At 42.3% G+C, this 22,215-nt stretch overlaps 13 non-coding genes across 13 annotated transcripts; all 13 read right to left on the reverse strand.

Annotated features, from left to right (window-relative positions):
* Positions 1 to 47: 47 nt before the first annotated feature.
* Positions 48 to 120, reverse strand: trnar-acg (transfer RNA arginine (anticodon ACG)). The gene has a single exon. It is a non-coding gene; the product is annotated as a tRNA-Arg (tRNA).
* A 1,704-nt stretch (positions 121 to 1,824) lies between these two features.
* trnar-acg (transfer RNA arginine (anticodon ACG)) lies at positions 1,825 to 1,897 on the reverse strand. The gene has a single exon. It is a non-coding gene; the product is annotated as a tRNA-Arg (tRNA).
* A 1,704-nt stretch (positions 1,898 to 3,601) lies between these two features.
* Positions 3,602 to 3,674, reverse strand: trnar-acg (transfer RNA arginine (anticodon ACG)). The gene has a single exon. It is a non-coding gene; the product is annotated as a tRNA-Arg (tRNA).
* A 1,705-nt stretch (positions 3,675 to 5,379) lies between these two features.
* trnar-acg (transfer RNA arginine (anticodon ACG)) lies at positions 5,380 to 5,452 on the reverse strand. The gene has a single exon. It is a non-coding gene; the product is annotated as a tRNA-Arg (tRNA).
* A 1,704-nt stretch (positions 5,453 to 7,156) lies between these two features.
* Positions 7,157 to 7,229, reverse strand: trnar-acg (transfer RNA arginine (anticodon ACG)). The gene has a single exon. It is a non-coding gene; the product is annotated as a tRNA-Arg (tRNA).
* Positions 7,230 to 8,925: 1,696 nt separating this feature from the next.
* trnar-acg (transfer RNA arginine (anticodon ACG)) lies at positions 8,926 to 8,998 on the reverse strand. The gene has a single exon. It is a non-coding gene; the product is annotated as a tRNA-Arg (tRNA).
* Positions 8,999 to 10,702: 1,704 nt separating this feature from the next.
* On the reverse strand, positions 10,703 to 10,775 carry trnar-acg (transfer RNA arginine (anticodon ACG)). The gene has a single exon. It is a non-coding gene; the product is annotated as a tRNA-Arg (tRNA).
* A 1,704-nt stretch (positions 10,776 to 12,479) lies between these two features.
* trnar-acg (transfer RNA arginine (anticodon ACG)) lies at positions 12,480 to 12,552 on the reverse strand. The gene has a single exon. It is a non-coding gene; the product is annotated as a tRNA-Arg (tRNA).
* Positions 12,553 to 14,256: 1,704 nt separating this feature from the next.
* On the reverse strand, positions 14,257 to 14,329 carry trnar-acg (transfer RNA arginine (anticodon ACG)). The gene has a single exon. It is a non-coding gene; the product is annotated as a tRNA-Arg (tRNA).
* A 1,704-nt stretch (positions 14,330 to 16,033) lies between these two features.
* trnar-acg (transfer RNA arginine (anticodon ACG)) lies at positions 16,034 to 16,106 on the reverse strand. The gene has a single exon. It is a non-coding gene; the product is annotated as a tRNA-Arg (tRNA).
* A 1,704-nt stretch (positions 16,107 to 17,810) lies between these two features.
* On the reverse strand, positions 17,811 to 17,883 carry trnar-acg (transfer RNA arginine (anticodon ACG)). Its single transcript has one exon. It is a non-coding gene; the product is annotated as a tRNA-Arg (tRNA).
* Positions 17,884 to 19,587: 1,704 nt separating this feature from the next.
* trnar-acg (transfer RNA arginine (anticodon ACG)) lies at positions 19,588 to 19,660 on the reverse strand. Its single transcript has one exon. It is a non-coding gene; the product is annotated as a tRNA-Arg (tRNA).
* Positions 19,661 to 21,364: 1,704 nt separating this feature from the next.
* Positions 21,365 to 21,437, reverse strand: trnar-acg (transfer RNA arginine (anticodon ACG)). The gene has a single exon. It is a non-coding gene; the product is annotated as a tRNA-Arg (tRNA).
* Between the last annotated feature and the right edge of the window lie 778 nt (positions 21,438 to 22,215).

A 22,215-nucleotide genomic window follows, 5' to 3' on the forward strand; every position in this document is an offset into this window, starting at 1 on the left:
TTGAGGTTAATTTACAGGAGTGTGCTAAAGTGATTTCCAAGCGCACGCGAGCTAGGTAGGAGTCGAACCTACAATCTTCTGATCCGTAGTCAGACACGTTATCCATTGCGCCACTAGCCCGCACGCTCAAAAGTCACTTGTTAGGACGAGTCCCCTCTGCAATTCTTTGGTCTTGATGATGAAATGAGTGGCAATCGTCAATCGACAAGCTGAATATTCAGCAAGATCATCAGTTTCACTGCTTGACCTCGTTCACTTTGAAAGCTGATGAATTTCACCGAAAACTAAGAGCACACCTCACATTCAGATCACGTCTTCGCTAAGTCAGTTTACAAACTTCGAGGTTACCAAAAAAAACGCCAACTGCGGATGCTGGAAATCAGGAGCCAAGTCAGAAATTGCTGGGTAATTGCTCTGACAGCATGTGTGGAATGAAATCACACTTTAACGTTCGGGTCCGGAGATAAAGAGAAACTTCTTTCGCCAGAATGTGGTGAATCTGTGGAATTCATTGCCACAGAAGGCTCTCATTGGAGGAAGCCAGGCCATTGATTATATTTAAAACAGAGACAGAGACGTTATTGAGGAGCAAGGGAATCAAAGGTTAGGGGGAGAAAGCGGGAAAATGGGATTGGAAAACCTATCGGCCGTATTGGCGGAGCAGAATCGATGGGCTGAGTGGCATAATTTCTGCTCCTCTGTTTTATGGACGTTTCCTCAGAACGAGTTTGATTTCTGATTTTATTCCAGGATACAAAACCGATTTGAAGAGAAAATTAGAAAGTTTAGAAATGATGTGAACTTTACTTTTCAAAGCTTTTGATTTCTTTTCAGACTGTGCTGAGTAGTTGAATTGATTCCCAAAACCCACAGAAATTTACATGGCACTGTCAGAGTCAGATTCACCTATTAACCACATCTGGGTTGAAATCATTTTGATCATTCAAGTTTACTTTATTGGTAATAGAAGAAAGAGAACAGTACAACACAGGAATAGGCCCCAACACAGGAATTCCCTGTAATTCCTGATGAACGGCTTTTGCCCGAAACGTCGATTCTCTTGCTCTTCGGATGCTGTTCCTTTCCAGCACCACACTCTCGACAATGAACATTGTTCCCCAGAGTCCAATATAAAGCAGTGACCATTATTACATTATTCTCCAGAATCCAATGTAAAATATTGAGGATCATTTCCCAGACGAGAATTTAAAACAATTTTGCTGTCTAGGATTGTTCAATACGTTCGCAGAAGTTGTATGACTCTGATATTTTACTTGTAAATTCTGCGTCCGATGTACTCTCTCACACTAGCTGCCTGAAGAAGGAGCGGGGCGCTGGACTCTTGCACTTTCAGATAAACCTGTTGGACGACAACCTAGTGTTGTGTGATTTTTGACATTGTCCAATCCAGTCCAATGGCATCGTGGTTTGATGTCGGCGGGAACTGGGTAAAGATTGAAATATGGTAAAAACAATGACTGCAGATGCTGAAAACCAAATACTGGATTAGTGGTGCTGGAAGAGCACAGCAGTTCAGGCAGCATCAAACGAGCAGCGAAATCGACGTTTCGGGCAAAAGCCCTTCATCAGGAATGACTGAAATATGTCTTTTCAGTGAAAAGGGCATTTACCCTTCAGAATCAAAATTGCGTTGCTCATCATCTTAACTCATTTTATTCTGTGTTGTTGGCTGATCTGTTATTTTGCTGCTTTCCTTGATTACTTTCTTTCGTTTAATGTGAGAAAATTGCCCTTTTGTTATCCGCCTCCGTTGTCATTGAGGTTAATTTACAGGAGTGTGCTAAAGTGATTTCCAAGCGCACGCGAGCTAGGTAGGAGTCGAACCTACAATCTTCTGATCCGTAGTCAGACGCGTTATCCATTGCGCCACTAGCCCGCACGCTCAAAAGTCACTTGTTAGGACGAGTCCCCTCTGCAATTCTTTGGTCTTGATGATGAAATGAGTGGCAATCGTCAATCGACAAGCTGAATATTCAGCAAGATCATCAGTTTCACTGCTTGACCTCGTTCACTTTGAAAGCTGATGAATTTCACCGAAAACTAAGAGCACACCTCACATTCAGATCACGTCTTCGCTAAGTCAGTTTACAAACTTCGAGGTTACCAAAAAAAACGCCAACTGCGGATGCTGGAAATCAGGAGCCAAGTCAGAAATTGCTGGGTAATTGGTCTGACAGCATGTGTGGAATGAAATCACACTTTAACGTTCGGGTCCGGAGATAAAGAGAAACTTCTTTCGCCAGAATGTGGTGAATCTGTGGAATTCATTGCCACAGAAGGCTCTCATTGGAGGAAGCCAGGCCATTGATTATATTTAAAACAGAGACAGAGACGTTATTGAGGAGCAAGGGAATCAAAGGTTAGGGGGAGAAAGCGGGAAAATGGGATTGGAAAACCTATCGGCCGTATTGGCGGAGCAGAATCGATGGGCTGAGTGGCATAATTTCTGCTCCTCTGTTTTATGGACGTTTCCTCAGAACGAGTTTGATTTCTGATTTTATTCCAGGATAGAAAACCGATTTGAAGAGAAAATTAGAAAGTTTAGAAATGATGTGAACTTTACTTTTCAAAGCTTTTGATTTCTTTTCAGACTGTGCTGAGGAGTTGAATTGATTCCCAAAACCCACAGAAATTTACATGGCACTGTCAGAGTCAGATTCACCTATTAACCACATCTGGGTTGAAATCATTTTGATCATTCAAGTTTACTTTATTGGTAATAGAAGAAAGAGAACAGTACAACACAGGAATAGGCCCCAACACAGGAATTCCCTGTAATTCCTGATGAACGGCTTTTGCCCGAAACGTCGATTCTCTTGCTCTTCGGATGCTGTTCCTTTCCAGCACCACACTCTCGACAATGAACATTGTTCCCCAGAGTCCAACATAAAGCAGTGACCATTATTACATTATTCTCCAGAATCCAATGTAAAATATTGAGGATCATTTCCCAGACGAGAATTTAAAACAATTTTGCTGTCTAGGATTGTTCAATGCGTTCGCAGAAGTTGTATGACTCTGATATTTTACTTGTAAATTCTGCGTCCGATGTACTCTCTCACACTAGCTGCCTGAGGAAGGAGCGGGGCGCTGGACTCTTGCACTTTCAGATAAACCTGTTGGACGACAACCTAGTGTTGTGTGATTTTTGACATTGTCCAATCCAGTCCAATGGCATCGTGGTTTGATGTCGGCGGGAACTGGGTAAAGATTGAAATATGGTAAAAACAATGACTGCAGATGCTGAAAACCAAATACTGGATTAGTGGTGCTGGAAGAGCACAGCAGTTCAGGCAGCATCAAACGAGCAGCGAAATCGACGTTTCGGGCAAAAGCCCTTCATCAGGAATGACTGAAATATGTCTTTTCAGTGAAAAGGGCATTTACCCTTCAGAATCAAAATTGCGTTGCTCACCATCTTAACTCATTTTATTCTGTGTTGTTGGCTGATCTGTTATTTTGCCGCTTTCCTTGATTACTTTCTTTCGTTTAATGTGAGAAAATTGCCCTTTTGTTATCCGCCTCCGTTGTCATTGAGGTTAATTTACAGGAGTGTGCTAAAGTGATTTCCAAGCGCACGCGAGCTAGGTAGGAGTCGAACCTACAATCTTCTGATCCGTAGTCAGACGCGTTATCCATTGTGCCACTAGCCCGCACGCTCAAAAGTCACTTGTTAGGACGAGTCCCCTCTGCAATTCTTTGGTCTTGATGATGAAATGAGTGGCAATCGTCAATCGACAAGCTGAATATTCAGCAAGATCATCAGTTTCACTGCTTGACCTCGTTCACTTTGAAAGCTGATGAATTTCACCGAAAACTAAGAGCACACCTCACATTCAGATCACGTCTTCGCTAAGTCAGTTTACAAACTTCGAGGTTACCAAAAAAAACGCCAACTGCGGATGCTGGAAATCAGGAGCCAAGTCAGAAATTGCTGGGTAATTGGTCTGACAGCATGTGTGGAATGAAATCACACTTTAACGTTCGGGTCCGGAGATAAAGAGAAACTTCTTTCGCCAGAATGTGGTGAATCTGTGGAATTCATTGCCACCTGAAGGCTCTCATTGGAGGAAGCCAGGCCATTGATTATATTTAAAACAGAGACAGAGACGTTATTGAGGAGCAAGGGAATCAAAGGTTAGGGGGAGAAAGCGGGAAAATGGGATTGGAAAACCTATCGGCCGTATTGGCGGAGCAGAATCGATGGGCTGAGTGGCATAATTTCTGCTCCTCTGTTTTATGGACGTTTCCTCAGAACGAGTTTGATTTCTGATTTTATTCCAGGATACAAAACCGATTTGAAGAGAAAATTAGAAAGTTTAGAAATGATGTGAACTTTACTTTTCAAAGCTTTTGATTTCTTTTCAGACTGTGCTGAGTAGTTGAATTGATTCCCAAAACCCACAGAAATTTACATGGCACTGTCAGAGTCAGATTCACCTATTAACCACATCTGGGTTGAAATCATTTTGATCATTCAAGTTTACTTTATTGGTAATAGAAGAAAGAGAACAGTACAACACAGGAATAGGCCCCAACACAGGAATTCCCTGTAATTCCTGATGAACGGCTTTTGCCCGAAACGTCGATTCTCTTGCTCTTCGGATGCTGTTCCTTTCCAGCACCACACTCTCGACAATGAACATTGTTCCCCAGAGTCCAACATAAAGCAGTGACCATTATTACATTATTCTCCAGAATCCAATGTAAAATATTGAGGATCATTTCCCAGACGAGAATTTAAAACAATTTTGCTGTCTAGGATTGTTCAATACGTTCGCAGAAGTGGTATGACTCTGATATTTTACTTGTAAATTCTGCGTCCGATGTACTCTCTCACACTAGCTGCCTGAGGAAGGAGCGGGGCGCTGGACTCTTGCACTTTCAGATAAACCTGTTGGACGACAACCTAGTGTTGTGTGATTTTTGACATTGTCCAATCCAGTCCAATGGCATCGTGGTTTGATGTCGGCGGGAACTGGGTAAAGATTGAAATATGGTAAAAACAATGACTGCAGATGCTGAAAACCAAATACTGGATTAGTGGTGCTGGAAGAGCACAGCAGTTCAGGCAGCATCAAACGAGCAGCGAAATCGACGTTTCGGGCAAAAGCCCTTCATCAGGAATGACTGAAATATGTCTTTTCAGTGAAAAGGGCATTTACCCTTCAGAATCAAAATTGCGTTGCTCATCATCTTAACTCATTTTATTCTGTGTTGTTGGCTGATCTGTTATTTTGCCGCTTTCCTTGATTACTTTCTTTCGTTTAATGTGAGAAAATTGCCCTTTTGTTATCCGCCTCCGTTGTCATTGAGGTTAATTTACAGGAGTGTGCTAAAGTGATTTCCAAGCGCACGCGAGCTAGGTAGGAGTCGAACCTACAATCTTCTGATCCGTAGTCAGACGCGTTATCCATTGCGCCACTAGCCCGCACGCTCAAAAGTCACTTGTTAGGACGAGTCCCCTCTGCAATTCTTTGGTCTTGATGATGAAATGAGTGGCAATCGTCAATCGACAAGCTGAATATTCAGCAAGATCATCAGTTTCACTGTTTGACCTCGTTCACTTTGAAAGCTGATGAATTTCACCGAAAACTAAGAGCACACCTCACATTCAGATCACGTCTTCGCTAAGTCAGTTTACAAACTTCGAGGTTACCAAAAAAAACGCCAACTGCGGATGCTGGAAATCAGGAGCCAAGTCAGAAATTGCTGGGTAATTGGTCTGACAGCATGTGTGGAATGAAATCACACTTTAACGTTCGGGTCCGGAGATAAAGAGAAACTTCTTTCGCCAGAATGTGGTGAATCTGTGGAATTCATTGCCACAGAAGGCTCTCATTGGAGGAAGCCAGGCCATTGATTATATTTAAAACAGAGACAGAGACGTTATTGAGGAGCAAGGGAATCAAAGGTTAGGGGGAGAAAGCGGGAAAATGGGATTGGAAAACCTATCGGCCGTATTGGCGGAGCAGAATCGATGGGCTGAGTGGCATAATTTCTGCTCCTCTGTCTTATGGACGTTTCCTCAGAACCAGTTTGATTTCTGATTTTATTCCAGGATACAAAACCGATTTGAAGAGAAAATTAGAAAGTTTAGAAATGATGTGAACTTTACTTTTCAAAGCTTTTGATTTCTTTTCAGACTGTGCTGAGTAGTTGAATTGATTCCCAAAACCCACAGAAATTTACATGGCACTGTCAGAGTCAGATTCACCTATTAACCACATCTGGGTTGAAATCATTTTGATCATTCAAGTTTACTTTATTGGTAATAGAAGAAAGAGAACAGTACAACACAGGAATAGGCCCCAACACAGGAATTCCCTGTAATTCCTGATGAACGGCTTTTGCCCGAAACGTCGATTCTCTTGCTCTTCGGATGCTGTTCCTTTCCAGCACCACACTCTCGACAATGAACATTGTTCCCCAGAGTCCAACATAAAGCAGTGACCATTATTACATTATTCTCCAGAATCCAATGTAAAATATTGAGGATCATTTCCCAGACGAGAATTTAAAACAATTTTGCTGTCTAGGATTGTTCAATACGTTCGCAGAAGTGGTATGACTCTGATATTTTACTTGTAAATTCTGCGTCCGATGTACTCTCTCACACTAGCTGCCTGAGGAAGGAGCGGGGCGCTGGACTCTTGCACTTTCAGATAAACCTGTTGGACGACAACCTAGTGTTGTGTGATTTTTGACATTGTCCAATCCAGTCCAATGGCATCGTGGTTTGATGTCGGCGGGAACTGGGTAAAGATTGAAATATGGTAAAAACAATGACTGCAGATGCTGAAAACCAAATACTGGATTAGTGGTGCTGGAAGAGCACAGCAGTTCAGGCAGCATCAAACGAGCAGCGAAATCGACGTTTCGGGCAAAAGCCCTTCATCAGGAATGACTGAAATATGTCTTTTCAGTGAAAAGGGCATTTACCCTTCAGAATCAAAATTGCGTTGCTCATCATCTTAACTCATTTGATTCTGTGTTGTTGGCTGATCTGTTATTTTGCCGCTTTCCTTGATTACTTTCTTTCGTTTAATGTGAGAAAATTGCCCTTTTGTTATCCGCCTCCGTTGTCATTGAGGTTAATTTACAGGAGTGTGCTAAAGTGATTTCCAAGCGCACGCGAGCTAGGTAGGAGTCGAACCTACAATCTTCTGATCCGTAGTCAGACGCGTTATCCATTGCGCCACTAGCCCGCACGCTCAAAAGTCACTTGTTAGGACGAGTCCCCTCTGCAATTCTTTGGTCTTGATGATGAAATGAGTGGCAATCGTCAATCGACAAGCTGAATATTCAGCAAGATCATCAGTTTCACCTCGTTCACTTTGAAAGCTGATGAATTTCACCGAAAACTAAGAGCACACCTCACATTCAGATCACGTCTTCGCTAAGTCAGTTTACAAACTTCGAGGTTACCAAAAAAAACGCCAACTGCGGATGCTGGAAATCAGGAGCCAAGTCAGAAATTGCTGGGTAATTGCTCTGACAGCATGTGTGGAATGAAATCACACTTTAACGTTCGGGTCCGGAGATAAAGAGAAACTTCTTTCGCCAGAATGTGGTGAATCTGTGGAATTCATTGCCACAGAAGGCTCTCATTGGAGGAAGCCAGGCCATTGATTATATTTAAAACAGAGACAGAGACGTTATTGAGGAGCAAGGGAATCAAAGGTTAGGGGGAGAAAGCGGGAAAATGGGATTGGAAAACCTATCGGCCGTATTGGCGGAGCAGAATCGATGGGCTGAGTGGCATAATTTCTGCTCCTCTGTTTTATGGACGTTTCCTCAGAACCAGTTTGATTTCTGATTTTATTCCAGGATACAAAACCGATTTGAAGAGAAAATTAGAAAGTTTAGAAATGATGTGAACTTTACTTTTCAAAGCTTTTGATTTCTTTTCAGACTGTGCTGAGGAGTTGAATTGATTCCCAAAACCCACAGAAATTTACATGGCACTGTCAGAGTCAGATTCACCTATTAACCACATCTGGGTTGAAATCATTCTGATCATTCAAGTTTACTTTATTGGTAATAGAAGAAAGAGAACAGTACAACACAGGAATAGGCCCCAACACAGGAATTCCCTGTAATTCCTGATGAACGGCTTTTGCCCGAAACGTCGATTCTCTTGCTCTTCGGATGCTGTTCCTTTCCAGCACCACACTCTCGACAATGAACATTGTTCCCCTGAGTCCAATATAAAGCAGTGACGATTATTACATTATTCTCCAGAATCCAATGTAAAATATTGAGGATCATTTCCCAGACGAGAATTTAAAACAATTTTGCTGTCTAGGATTGTTCAATACGTTCGCAGAAGTTGTATGACTCTGATATTTTACTTGTAAATTCTGCGTCCGATGTACTCTCTCACACTAGCTGCCTGAGGAAGGAGCGGGGCGCTGGACTCTTGCACTTTCAGATAAACCTGTTGGACGACAACCTAGTGTTGTGTGATTTTTGACATTGTCCAATCCAGTCCAATGGCATCGTGGTTTGATGTCGGCGGGAACTGGGTAAAGATTGAAATATGGTAAAAACAATGACTGCAGATGCTGAAAACCAAATACTGGATTAGTGGTGCTGGAAGAGCACAGCAGTTCAGGCAGCATCAAACGAGCAGCGAAATCGACGTTTCGGGCAAAAGCCCTTCATCAGGAATGACTGAAATATGTCTTTTCAGTGAAAAGGGCATTTACCCTTCAGAATCAAAATTGCGTTGCTCATCATCTTAACTCATTTTATTCTGTGTTGTTGGCTGATCTGTTATTTTGCCGCTTTCCTTGATTACTTTCTTTCGTTTAATGTGAGAAAATTGCCCTTTTGTTATCCGCCTCCGTTGTCATTGAGGTTAATTTACAGGAGTGTGCTAAAGCGATTTCCAAGCGCACGCGAGCTAGGTAGGAGTCGAACCTACAATCTTCTGATCCGTAGTCAGACGCGTTATCCATTGCGCCACTAGCCCGCACGCTCAAAAGTCACTTGTTAGGACGAGTCCCCTCTGCAATTCTTTGGTCTTGATGATGAAATGAGTGGCAATCGTCAATCGACAAGCTGAATATTCAGCAAGATCATCAGTTTCACTGCTTGACCTCGTTCACTTTGAAAGCTGATGAATTTCACCGAAAACTAAGAGCACACCTCACATTCAGATCACGTCTTCGCTAAGTCAGTTTACAAACTTCGAGGTTACCAAAAAAAACGCCAACTGCGGATGCTGGAAATCAGGAGCCAAGTCAGAAATTGCTGGGTAATTGCTCTGACAGCATGTGTGGAATGAAATCACACTTTAACGTTCGGGTCCGGAGATAAAGAGAAACTTCTTTCGCCAGAATGTGGTGAATCTGTGGAATTCATTGCCACAGAAGGCTCTCATTGGAGGAAGCCAGGCCATTGATTATATTTAAAACAGAGACAGAGACGTTATTGAGGAGCAAGGGAATCAAAGGTTAGGGGGAGAAAGCGGGAAAATGGGATTGGAAAACCTATCGGCCGTATTGGCGGAGCAGAATCGATGGGCTGAGTGGCATAATTTCTGCTCCTCTGTTTTATGGACGTTTCCTCAGAACCAGTTTGATTTCTGATTTTATTCCAGGATACAAAACCGATTTGAAGAGAAAATTAGAAAGTTTAGAAATGATGTGAACTTTACTTTTCAAAGCTTTTGATTTCTTTTCAGACTGTGCTGAGGAGTTGAATTGATTCCCAAAACCCACAGAAATTTACATGGCACTGTCAGAGTCAGATTCACCTATTAACCACATCTGGGTTGAAATCATTCTGATCATTCAAGTTTACTTTATTGGTAATAGAAGAAAGAGAACAGTACAACACAGGAATAGGCCCCAACACAGGAATTCCCTGTAATTCCTGATGAACGGCTTTTGCCCGAAACGTCGATTCTCTTGCTCTTCGGATGCTGTTCCTTTCCAGCACCACACTCTCGACAATGAACATTGTTCCCCAGAGTCCAATATAAAGCAGTGACCATTATTACATTATTCTCCAGAATCCAATGTAAAATATTGAGGATCATTTCCCAGACGAGAATTTAAAACAATTTTGCTGTCTAGGATTGTTCAATACGTTCGCAGAAGTTGTATGACTCTGATATTTTACTTGTAAATTCTGCGTCCGATGTACTCTCTCACACTAGCTGCCTGAGGAAGGAGCGGGGCGCTGGACTCTTGCACTTTCAGATAAACCTGTTGGACGACAACCTAGTGTTGTGTGATTTTTGACATTGTCCAATCCAGTCCAATGGCATCGTGGTTTGATGTCGGCGGGAACTGGGTAAAGATTGAAATATGGTAAAAACAATGACTGCAGATGCTGAAAACCAAATACTGGATTAGTGGTGCTGGAAGAGCACAGCAGTTCAGGCAGCATCAAACGAGCAGCGAAATCGACGTTTCGGGCAAAAGCCCTTCATCAGGAATGACTGAAATATGTCTTTTCAGTGAAAAGGGCATTTACCCTTCAGAATCAAAATTGCGTTGCTCATCATCTTAACTCATTTGATTCTGTGTTGTTGGCTGATCTGTTATTTTGCCGCTTTCCTTGATTACTTTCTTTCGTTTAATGTGAGAAAATTGCCCTTTTGTTATCCGCCTCCGTTGTCATTGAGGTTAATTTACAGGAGTGTGCTAAAGCGATTTCCAAGCGCACGCGAGCTAGGTAGGAGTCGAACCTACAATCTTCTGATCCGTAGTCAGACGCGTTATCCATTGCGCCACTAGCCCGCACGCTCAAAAGTCACTTGTTAGGACGAGTCCCCTCTGCAATTCTTTGGTCTTGATGATGAAATGAGTGGCAATCGTCAATCGACAAGCTGAATATTCAGCAAGATCATCAGTTTCACTGCTTGACCTCGTTCACTTTGAAAGCTGATGAATTTCACCGAAAACTAAGAGCACACCTCACATTCAGATCACGTCTTCGCTAAGTCAGTTTACAAACTTCGAGGTTACCAAAAAAAACGCCAACTGCGGATGCTGGAAATCAGGAGCCAAGTCAGAAATTGCTGGGTAATTGCTCTGACAGCATGTGTGGAATGAAATCACACTTTAACGTTCGGGTCCGGAGATAAAGAGAAACTTCTTTCGCCAGAATGTGGTGAATCTGTGGAATTCATTGCCACAGAAGGCTCTCATTGGAGGAAGCCAGGCCATTGATTATATTTAAAACAGAGACAGAGACGTTATTGAGGAGCAAGGGAATCAAAGGTTAGGGGGAGAAAGCGGGAAAATGGGATTGGAAAACCTATCGGCCGTATTGGCGGAGCAGAATCGATGGGCTGAGTGGCATAATTTCTGCTCCTCTGTTTTATGGACGTTTCCTCAGAACCAGTTTGATTTCTGATTTTATTCCAGGATACAAAACCGATTTGAAGAGAAAATTAGAAAGTTTAGAAATGATGTGAACTTTACTTTTCAAAGCTTTTGATTTCTTTTCAGACTGTGCTGAGGAGTTGAATTGATTCCCAAAACCCACAGAAATTTACATGGCACTGTCAGAGTCAGATTCACCTATTAACCACATCTGGGTTGAAATCATTTTGATCATTCAAGTTTATTTTATTGGTAATAGAAGAAAGAGAACAGTACAACACAGGAATAGGCCCCAACACAGGAATTCCCTGTAATTCCTGATGAACGGCTTTTGCCCGAAACGTCGATTCTCTTGCTCTTCGGATGCTGTTCCTTTCCAGCACCACACTCTCGACAATGAACATTGTTCCCCAGAGTCCAATATAAAGCAGTGACCATTATTACATTATTCTCCAGAATCCAATGTAAAATATTGAGGATCATTTCCCAGACGAGAATTTAAAACAATTTTGCTGTCTAGGATTGTTCAATACGTTCGCAGAAGTTGTATGACTCTGATATTTTACTTGTAAATTCTGCGTCCGATGTACTCTCTCACACTAGCTGCCTGAGGAAGGAGCGGGGCGCTGGACTCTTGCACTTTCAGATAAACCTGTTGGACGACAACCTAGTGTTGTGTGATTTTTGACATTGTCCAATCCAGTCCAATGGCATCGTGGTTTGATGTCGGCGGGAACTGGGTAAAGATTGAAATATGGTAAAAACAATGACTGCAGATGCTGAAAACCAAATACTGGATTAGTGGTGCTGGAAGAGCACAGCAGTTCAGGCAGCATCAAACGAGCAGCGAAATCGACGTTTCGGGCAAAAGCCCTTCATCAGGAATGACTGAAATATGTCTTTTCAGTGAAAAGGGCATTTACCCTTCAGAATCAAAATTGCGTTGCTCATCATCTTAACTCATTTTATTCTGTGTTGTTGGCTGATCTGTTATTTTGCCGCTTTCCTTGATTACTTTCTTTCGTTTAATGTGAGAAAATTGCCCTTTTGTTATCCGCCTCCGTTGTCATTGAGTTTAATTTACAGGAGTGTGCTAAAGTGATTTCCAAGCGCACGCGAGCTAGGTAGGAGTCGAACCTACAATCTTCTGATCCGTAGTCAGACGCGTTATCCATTGCGCCACTAGCCCGCACGCTCAAAAGTCACTTGTTAGGACGAGTCCCCTCTGCAATTCTTTGGTCTTGATGATGAAATGAGTGGCAATCGTCAATCGACAAGCTGAATATTCAGCAAGATCATCAGTTTCACTGCTTGACCTCGTTCACTTTGAAAGCTGATGAATTTCACCGAAAACTAAGAGCACACCTCACATTCAGATCACGTCTTCGCTAAGTCAGTTTACAAACTTCGAGGTTACAAAAAAAAACGCCAACTGCGGATGCTGGAAATCAGGAGCCAAGTCAGAAATTGCTGGGTAATTGCTCTGACAGCATGTGTGGAATGAAATCACACTTTAACGTTCGGGTCCGGAGATAAAGAGAAACTTCTTTCGCCAGAATGTGGTGAATCTGTGGAATTCATTGCCACAGAAGGCTCTCATTGGAGGAAGCCAGGCCATTGATTATATTTAAAACAGAGACAGAGACGTTATTGAGGAGCAAGGGAATCAAAGGTTAGGGGGAGAAAGCGGGAAAATGGGATTGGAAAACCTATCGGCCGTATTGGCGGAGCAGAATCGATGGGCTGAGTGGTATAATTTCTGCTCCTCTGTCTTATGGACGTTTCCTCAGAACGAGTTTGATTTCTGATTTTATTCCAGGATACAAAACCGATTTGAAGAGAAAATTAGAAAGTTTAGAAATGATGTGAACTTTACTTTTCAAAGCTTTTGATTTCTTTTCAGACTGTGCTGAGGAGTTGAATTGATTCCCAAAACCCACAGAAATTTACATGGCACTGTCAGAGTCAGATTCACCTATTAACCACATCTGGGTTGAAATCATTCTGATCATTCAAGTTTACTTTATTGGTAATAGAAGAAAGAGAACAGTACAACACAGGAATAGGCCCCAACACAGGAATTCCCTGTAATTCCTGATGAACGGCTTTTGCCCGAAACGTCGATTCTCTTGCTCTTCGGATGCTGTTCCTTTCCAGCACCACACTCTCGACAATGAACATTGTTCCCCAGAGTCCAATATAAAGCAGTGACCATTATTACATTATTCTCCAGAATCCAATGTAAAATATTGAGGATCATTTCCCAGACGAGAATTTAAAACAATTTTGCTGTCTAGGATTGTTCAATACGTTCGCAGAAGTTGTATGACTCTGATATTTTACTTGTAAATTCTGCGTCCGATGTACTCTCTCACACTAGCTGCCTGAGGAAGGAGCGGGGCGCTGGACTCTTGCACTTTCAGATAAACCTGTTGGACGACAACCTAGTGTTGTGTGATTTTTGACATTGTCCAATCCAGTCCAATGGCATCGTGGTTTGATGTCGGCGGGAACTGGGTAAAGATTGAAATATGGTAAAAACAATGACTGCAGATGCTGAAAACCAAATACTGGATTAGTGGTGCTGGAAGAGCACAGCAGTTCAGGCAGCATCAAACGAGCAGCGAAATCGACGTTTCGGGCAAAAGCCCTTCATCAGGAATGACTGAAATATGTCTTTTCAGTGAAAAGGGCATTTACCCTTCAGAATCAAAATTGCGTTGCTCATCATCTTAACTCATTTGATTCTGTGTTGTTGGCTGATCTGTTATTTTGCCGCTTTCCTTGATTACTTTCTTTCGTTTAATGTGAGAAAATTGCCCTTTTGTTATCCGCCTCCGTTGTCATTGAGGTTAATTTACAGGAGTGTGCTAAAGCGATTTCCAAGCGCACGCGAGCTAGGTAGGAGTCGAACCTACAATCTTCTGATCCGTAGTCAGACGCGTTATCCATTGCGCCACTAGCCCGCACGCTCAAAAGTCACTTGTTAGGACGAGTCCCCTCTGCAATTCTTTGGTCTTGATGATGAAATGAGTGGCAATCGTCAATCGACAAGCTGAATATTCAGCAAGATCATCAGTTTCACTGCTTGACCTCGTTCACTTTGAAAGCTGATGAATTTCACCGAAAACTAAGAGCACACCTCACATTCAGATCACGTCTTCGCTAAGTCAGTTTACAAACTTCGAGGTTACCAAAAAAAACGCCAACTGCGGATGCTGGAAATCAGGAGCCAAGTCAGAAATTGCTGGGTAATTGCTCTGACAGCATGTGTGGAATGAAATCACACTTTAACGTTCGGGTCCGGAGATAAAGAGAAACTTCTTTCGCCAGAATGTGGTGAATCTGTGGAATTCATTGCCACAGAAGGCTCTCATTGGAGGAAGCCAGGCCATTGATTATATTTAAAACAGAGACAGAGACGTTATTGAGGAGCAAGGGAATCAAAGGTTAGGGGGAGAAAGCGGGAAAATGGGATTGGAAAACCTATCGGCCGTATTGGCGGAGCAGAATCGATGGGCTGAGTGGCATAATTTCTGCTCCTCTGTTTTATGGACGTTTCCTCAGAACCAGTTTGATTTCTGATTTTATTCCAGGATACAAAACCGATTTGAAGAGAAAATTAGAAAGTTTAGAAATGATGTGAACTTTACTTTTCAAAGCTTTTGATTTCTTTTCAGACTGTGCTGAGGAGTTGAATTGATTCCCAAAACCCACAGAAATTTACATGGCACTGTCAGAGTCAGATTCACCTATTAACCACATCTGGGTTGAAATCATTTTGATCATTCAAGTTTATTTTATTGGTAATAGAAGAAAGAGAACAGTACAACACAGGAATAGGCCCCAACACAGGAATTCCCTGTAATTCCTGATGAACGGCTTTTGCCCGAAACGTCGATTCTCTTGCTCTTCGGATGCTGTTCCTTTCCAGCACCACACTCTCGACAATGAACATTGTTCCCCAGAGTCCAATATAAAGCAGTGACCATTATTACATTATTCTCCAGAATCCAATGTAAAATATTGAGGATCATTTCCCAGACGAGAATTTAAAACAATTTTGCTGTCTAGGATTGTTCAATACGTTCGCAGAAGTTGTATGACTCTGATATTTTACTTGTAAATTCTGCGTCCGATGTACTCTCTCACACTAGCTGCCTGAGGAAGGAGCGGGGCGCTGGACTCTTGCACTTTCAGATAAACCTGTTGGACGACAACCTAGTGTTGTGTGATTTTTGACATTGTCCAATCCAGTCCAATGGCATCGTGGTTTGATGTCGGCGGGAACTGGGTAAAGATTGAAATATGGTAAAAACAATGACTGCAGATGCTGAAAACCAAATACTGGATTAGTGGTGCTGGAAGAGCACAGCAGTTCAGGCAGCATCAAACGAGCAGCGAAATCGACGTTTCGGGCAAAAGCCCTTCATCAGGAATGACTGAAATATGTCTTTTCAGTGAAAAGGGCATTTACCCTTCAGAATCAAAATTGCGTTGCTCATCATCTTAACTCATTTTATTCTGTGTTGTTGGCTGATCTGTTATTTTGCCGCTTTCCTTGATTACTTTCTTTCGTTTAATGTGAGAAAATTGCCCTTTTGTTATCCGCCTCCGTTGTCATTGAGTTTAATTTACAGGAGTGTGCTAAAGTGATTTCCAAGCGCACGCGAGCTAGGTAGGAGTCGAACCTACAATCTTCTGATCCGTAGTCAGACGCGTTATCCATTGCGCCACTAGCCCGCACGCTCAAAAGTCACTTGTTAGGACGAGTCCCCTCTGCAATTCTTTGGTCTTGATGATGAAATGAGTGGCAATCGTCAATCGACAAGCTGAATATTCAGCAAGATCATCAGTTTCACTGCTTGACCTCGTTCACTTTGAAAGCTGATGAATTTCACCGAAAACTAAGAGCACACCTCACATTCAGATCACGTCTTCGCTAAGTCAGTTTACAAACTTCGAGGTTACAAAAAAAAACGCCAACTGCGGATGCTGGAAATCAGGAGCCAAGTCAGAAATTGCTGGGTAATTGCTCTGACAGCATGTGTGGAATGAAATCACACTTTAACGTTCGGGTCCGGAGATAAAGAGAAACTTCTTTCGCCAGAATGTGGTGAATCTGTGGAATTCATTGCCACAGAAGGCTCTCATTGGAGGAAGCCAGGCCATTGATTATATTTAAAACAGAGACAGAGACGTTATTGAGGAGCAAGGGAATCAAAGGTTAGGGGGAGAAAGCGGGAAAATGGGATTGGAAAACCTATCGGCCGTATTGGCGGAGCAGAATCGATGGGCTGAGTGGTATAATTTCTGCTCCTCTGTCTTATGGACGTTTCCTCAGAACGAGTTTGATTTCTGATTTTATTCCAGGATACAAAACCGATTTGAAGAGAAAATTAGAAAGTTTAGAAATGATGTGAACTTTACTTTTCAAAGCTTTTGATTTCTTTTCAGACTGTGCTGAGGAGTTGAATTGATTCCCAAAACCCACAGAAATTTACATGGCACTGTCAGAGTCAGATTCACCTATTAACCACATCTGGGTTGAAATCATTTTGATCATTCAAGTTTACTTTATTGGTAATAGAAGAAAGAGAACAGTACAACACAGGAATAGGCCCCAACACAGGAATTCCCTGTAATTCCTGATGAACGGCTTTTGCCCGAAACGTCGATTCTCTTGCTCTTCGGATGCTGTTCCTTTCCAGCACCACACTCTCGACAATGAACATTGTTCCCCAGAGTCCAATATAAAGCAGTGACCATTATTACATTATTCTCCAGAATCCAATGTAAAATATTGAGGATCATTTCCCAGACGAGAATTTAAAACAATTTTGCTGTCTAGGATTGTTCAATACGTTCGCAGAAGTTGTATGACTCTGATATTTTACTTGTAAATTCTGCGTCCGATGTACTCTCTCACACTAGCTGCCTGAGGAAGGAGCGGGGCGCTGGACTCTTGCACTTTCAGATAAACCTGTTGGACGACAACCTAGTGTTGTGTGATTTTTGACATTGTCCAATCCAGTCCAATGGCATCGTGGTTTGATGTCGGCGCGAACTGGGTAAAGATTGAAATATGGTAAAAACAATGACTGCAGATGCTGAAAACCAAATACTGGATTAGTGGTGCTGGAAGAGCACAGCAGTTCAGGCAGCATCAAACGAGCAGCGAAATCGACGTTTCGGGCAAAAGCCCTTCATCAGGAATGACTGAAATATGTCTTTTCAGTGAAAAGGGCATTTACCCTTCAGAATCAAAATTGCATTGTTCATCATCTTAACTCATTTTATTCTGTGTTGTTGGCTGATCTGTTATTTTGTCGCTTTCCTTGATTACTTTCTTTCATTTAATGTGAGAAAATTGCCCTTTTGTTATCCGCCTCCGTTGCAATTGAGGTTAATTTACAGGAGTGTGCTAAAGTGATTTCCAAGCGCACGCGAGCTAGGTAGGAGTCGAACCTACAATCTTCTGATCCGTAGTCAGACGCGTTATCCATTGCGCCACTAGCCCGCACGCTCAAAAGCCACGTGTTAGGACGAGTCCCCTCTGCAATTCTTTGGTCTTGATGATGAAATGAGTGGCAATCGTCAATCGACAAGCTGAATATTCAGCAAGATCATCAGTTTCACTGCTTGACCTCGTTCACTTTGAAAGCTGATGAATTTCACCGAAAACTAAGAGCACACCTCACATTCAGATCACGTCTTCGCTAAGTCAGTTTACAAACTTCGAGGTTACAAAAAAAAACGCCAACTGCGGATGCTGGAAATCAGGAGCCAAGTCAGAAATTGCTGGGTAATTGCTCTGACAGCATGTGTGGAATGAAATCACACTTTAACGTTCGGGTCCGGAGATAAAGAGAAACTTCTTTCGCCAGAATGTGGTGAATCTGTGGAATTCATTGCCACAGAAGGCTCTCATTGGAGGAAGCCAGGCCATTGATTATATTTAAAACAGAGACAGAGACGTTATTGAGGAGCAAGGGAATCAAAGGTTAGGGGGAGAAAGCGGGAAAATGGGATTGGAAAACCTATCGGCCGTATTGGCGGAGCAGAATCGATGGGCTGAGTGGCATAATTTCTGCTCCTCTGTCTTATGGACGTTTCCTCAGAACGAGTTTGATTCCTGATTTTATTCCAGGATACAAAACCGATTTGAAGAGAAAATTAGAAAGTTTAGAAATGATGTGAACTTTACTTTTCAAAGCTTTTGATTTCTTTTCAGACTGTGCTGAGTAGTTGAATTGATTCCCAAAACCCACAGAAATTTACATGGCACTGTCAGAGTCAGATTCACCTATTAACCACATCTGGGTTGAAATCATTTTGATCATTCAAGTTTATTTTATTGGTAATAGAAGAAAGAGAACAGTACAACACAGGAATAGGCCCCAACACAGGAATTCCCTGTAATTCCTGATGAACGGCTTTTGCCCGAAACGTCGATTCTCTTGCTCTTCGGATGCTGTTCCTTTCCAGCACCACACTCTCGACAATGAACATTGTTCCCCAGAGTCCAATATAAAGCAGTGACCATTATTACATTATTCTCCAGAATCCAATGTAAAATATTGAGGATCATTTCCCAGACGAGAATTTAAAACAATTTTGCTGTCTAGGATTGTTCAATACGTTCGCAGAAGTTGTATGACTCTGATATTTTACTTGTAAATTCTGCGTCCGATGTACTCTCTCACACTAGCTGCCTGAGGAAGGAGCGGGGCGCTGGACTCTTGCACTTTCAGATAAACCTGTTGGACGACAACCTAGTGTTGTGAGATTTTTGACATTGTCCAATCCAGTCCAATGGCATCGTGGTTTGATGTCGGCGCGAACTGGGTAAAGATTGAAATATGGTAAAAACAATGACTGCAGATGCTGAAAACCAAATACTGGATTAGTGGTGCTGGAAGAGCACAGCAGTTCAGGCAGCATCAAACGAGCAGCGAAATCGACGTTTCGGGCAAAAGCCCTTCATCAGGAATGACTGAAATATGTCTTTTCAGTGAAAAGGGCATTTACCCTTCAGAATCAAAATTGCGTTGTTCATCATCTTAACTCATTTTATTCTGTGTTGTTGGCTGATCTGTTATTTTGCCGCTTTCCTTGATTACTTTCTTTCATTTAATGTGAGAAAATTGCCCTTTTGTTATCCGCCTCCGTTGCAATTGAGGTTAATTTACAGGAGTGTGCTAAAGTGATTTCCAAGCGCACGCGAGCTAGGTCGGAGTCGAACCTACAATCTTCTGATCCGTAGTCAGACGCGTTATCCATTGCGCCACTAGCCCGCACGCTCAAGAGCCACGTGTTAGGACGAGTCCCCTCTGCAATTCTTTGGTCTTGATGATGAAATGAGTGGCAATCGTCAATCGACAAGCTGAATATTCAGCAAGATCATCAGTTTCACTGCTTGACCTCGTTCACTTTGAAAGCTGATGAATTTCACCGAAAACTAAGAGCACACCTCACATTCAGATCACGTCTTCGCTAAGTCAGTTTACAAACTTCGAGGTTACAAAAAAAAACGCCAACTGCGGATGCTGGAAATCAGGAGCCAAGTCAGAAATTGCTGGGTAATTGGTCTGACAGCATGTGTGGAATGCAATCACACTTTAACGTTCGGGTCCGGAGATAAAGAGAAACTTATTTCGCCAGAATGTGGTGAATCTGTGGAATTCATTGCCACAGAAGGCTCTCATTGGAGGAAGCCAGGCCATTGATTATATTTAAAACAGAGACAGAGACGTTATTGAGGAGCAAGGGAATCAAAGGTTAGGGGGAGAAAGCGGGAAAATGGGATTGGAAAACCTATCGGCCGTATTGGCGGAGCAGAATCGATGGGCTGAGTGGTATAATTTCTGCTCCTCTGTCTTATGGACGTTTCCTCAGAACGAGTTTGATTTCTGATTTTATTCCAGGATACAAAACCGATTTGAAGAGAAAATTAGAAAGTTTAGAAATGATGTGAACTTTACTTTTCAAAGCTTTTGATTTCTTTTCAGACTGTGCTGAGGAGTTGAATTGATTCCCAAAACCCACAGAAATTTACATGGCACTGTCAGAGTCAGATTCACCTATTAACCACATCTGGGTTGAAATCATTTTGATCATTCAAGTTTACTTTATTGGTAATAGAAGAAAGAGAACAGTACAACACAGGAATAGGCCCCAACACAGGAATTCCCTGTAATTCCTGATGAACGGCTTTTGCCCGAAACGTCGATTCTCTTGCTCTTCGGATGCTGTTCCTTTCCAGCACCACACTCTCGACAATGAACATTGTTCCCCAGAGTCCAATATAAAGCAGTGACCATTATTACATTATTCTCCAGAATCCAATGTAAAATATTGAGGATCATTTCCCAGACGAGAATTTAAAACAATTTTGCTGTCTAGGATTGTTCAATACGTTCGCAGAAGTTGTATGACTCTGATATTTTACTTGTAAATTCTGCGTCCGATGTACTCTCTCACACTAGCTGCCTGAGGAAGGAGCGGGGCGCTGGACTCTTGCACTTTCAGATAAACCTGTTGGACGACAACCTAGTGTTGTGTGATTTTTGACATTGTCCAATCCAGTCCAATGGCATCGTGGTTTGATGTCGGCGCGAACTGGGTAAAGATTGAAATATGGTAAAAACAATGACTGCAGATGCTGAAAACCAAATACTGGATTAGTGGTGCTGGAAGAGCACAGCAGTTCAGGCAGCATCAAACGAGCAGCGAAATCGACGTTTCGGGCAAAAGCCCTTCATCAGGAATGACTGAAATATGTCTTTTCAGTGAAAAGGGCATTTACCCTTCAGAATCAAAATTGCATTGTTCATCATCTTAACTCATTTTATTCTGTGTTGTTGGCTGATCTGTTATTTTGTCGCTTTCCTTGATTACTTTCTTTCATTTAATGTGAGAAAATTGCCCTTTTGTTATCCGCCTCCGTTGCAATTGAGGTTAATTTACAGGAGTGTGCTAAAGTGATTTCCAAGCGCACGCGAGCTAGGTAGGAGTCGAACCTACAATCTTCTGATCCGTAGTCAGACGCGTTATCCATTGCGCCACTAGCCCGCACGCTCAAAAGCCACGTGTTAGGACGAGTCCCCTCTGCAATTCTTTGGTCTTGATGATGAAATGAGTGGCAATCGTCAATCGACAAGCTGAATATTCAGCAAGATCATCAGTTTCACTGCTTGACCTCGTTCACTTTGAAAGCTGATGAATTTCACCGAAAACTAAGAGCACACCTCACATTCAGATCACGTCTTCGCTAAGTCAGTTTACAAACTTCGAGGTTACAAAAAAAAACGCCAACTGCGGATGCTGGAAATCAGGAGCCAAGTCAGAAATTGCTGGGTAATTGCTCTGACAGCATGTGTGGAATGAAATCACACTTTAACGTTCGGGTCCGGAGATAAAGAGAAACTTCTTTCGCCAGAATGTGGTGAATCTGTGGAATTCATTGCCACAGAAGGCTCTCATTGGAGGAAGCCAGGCCATTGATTATATTTAAAACAGAGACAGAGACGTTATTGAGGAGCAAGGGAATCAAAGGTTAGGGGGAGAAAGCGGGAAAATGGGATTGGAAAACCTATCGGCCGTATTGGCGGAGCAGAATCGATGGGCTGAGTGGCATAATTTCTGCTCCTCTGTCTTATGGACGTTTCCTCAGAACGAGTTTGATTCCTGATTTTATTCCAGGATACAAAACCGATTTGAAGAGAAAATTAGAAAGTTTAGAAATGATGTGAACTTTACTTTTCAAAGCTTTTGATTTCTTTTCAGACTGTGCTGAGTAGTTGAATTGATTCCCAAAACCCACAGAAATTTACATGGCACTGTCAGAGTC

The sequence above is a fragment of the Chiloscyllium punctatum genome, chromosome 31, assembly GCF_047496795.1.
Source record: "Chiloscyllium punctatum isolate Juve2018m chromosome 31, sChiPun1.3, whole genome shotgun sequence".
NCBI classification, from domain to species: domain Eukaryota; kingdom Metazoa; phylum Chordata; class Chondrichthyes; order Orectolobiformes; family Hemiscylliidae; genus Chiloscyllium; species Chiloscyllium punctatum.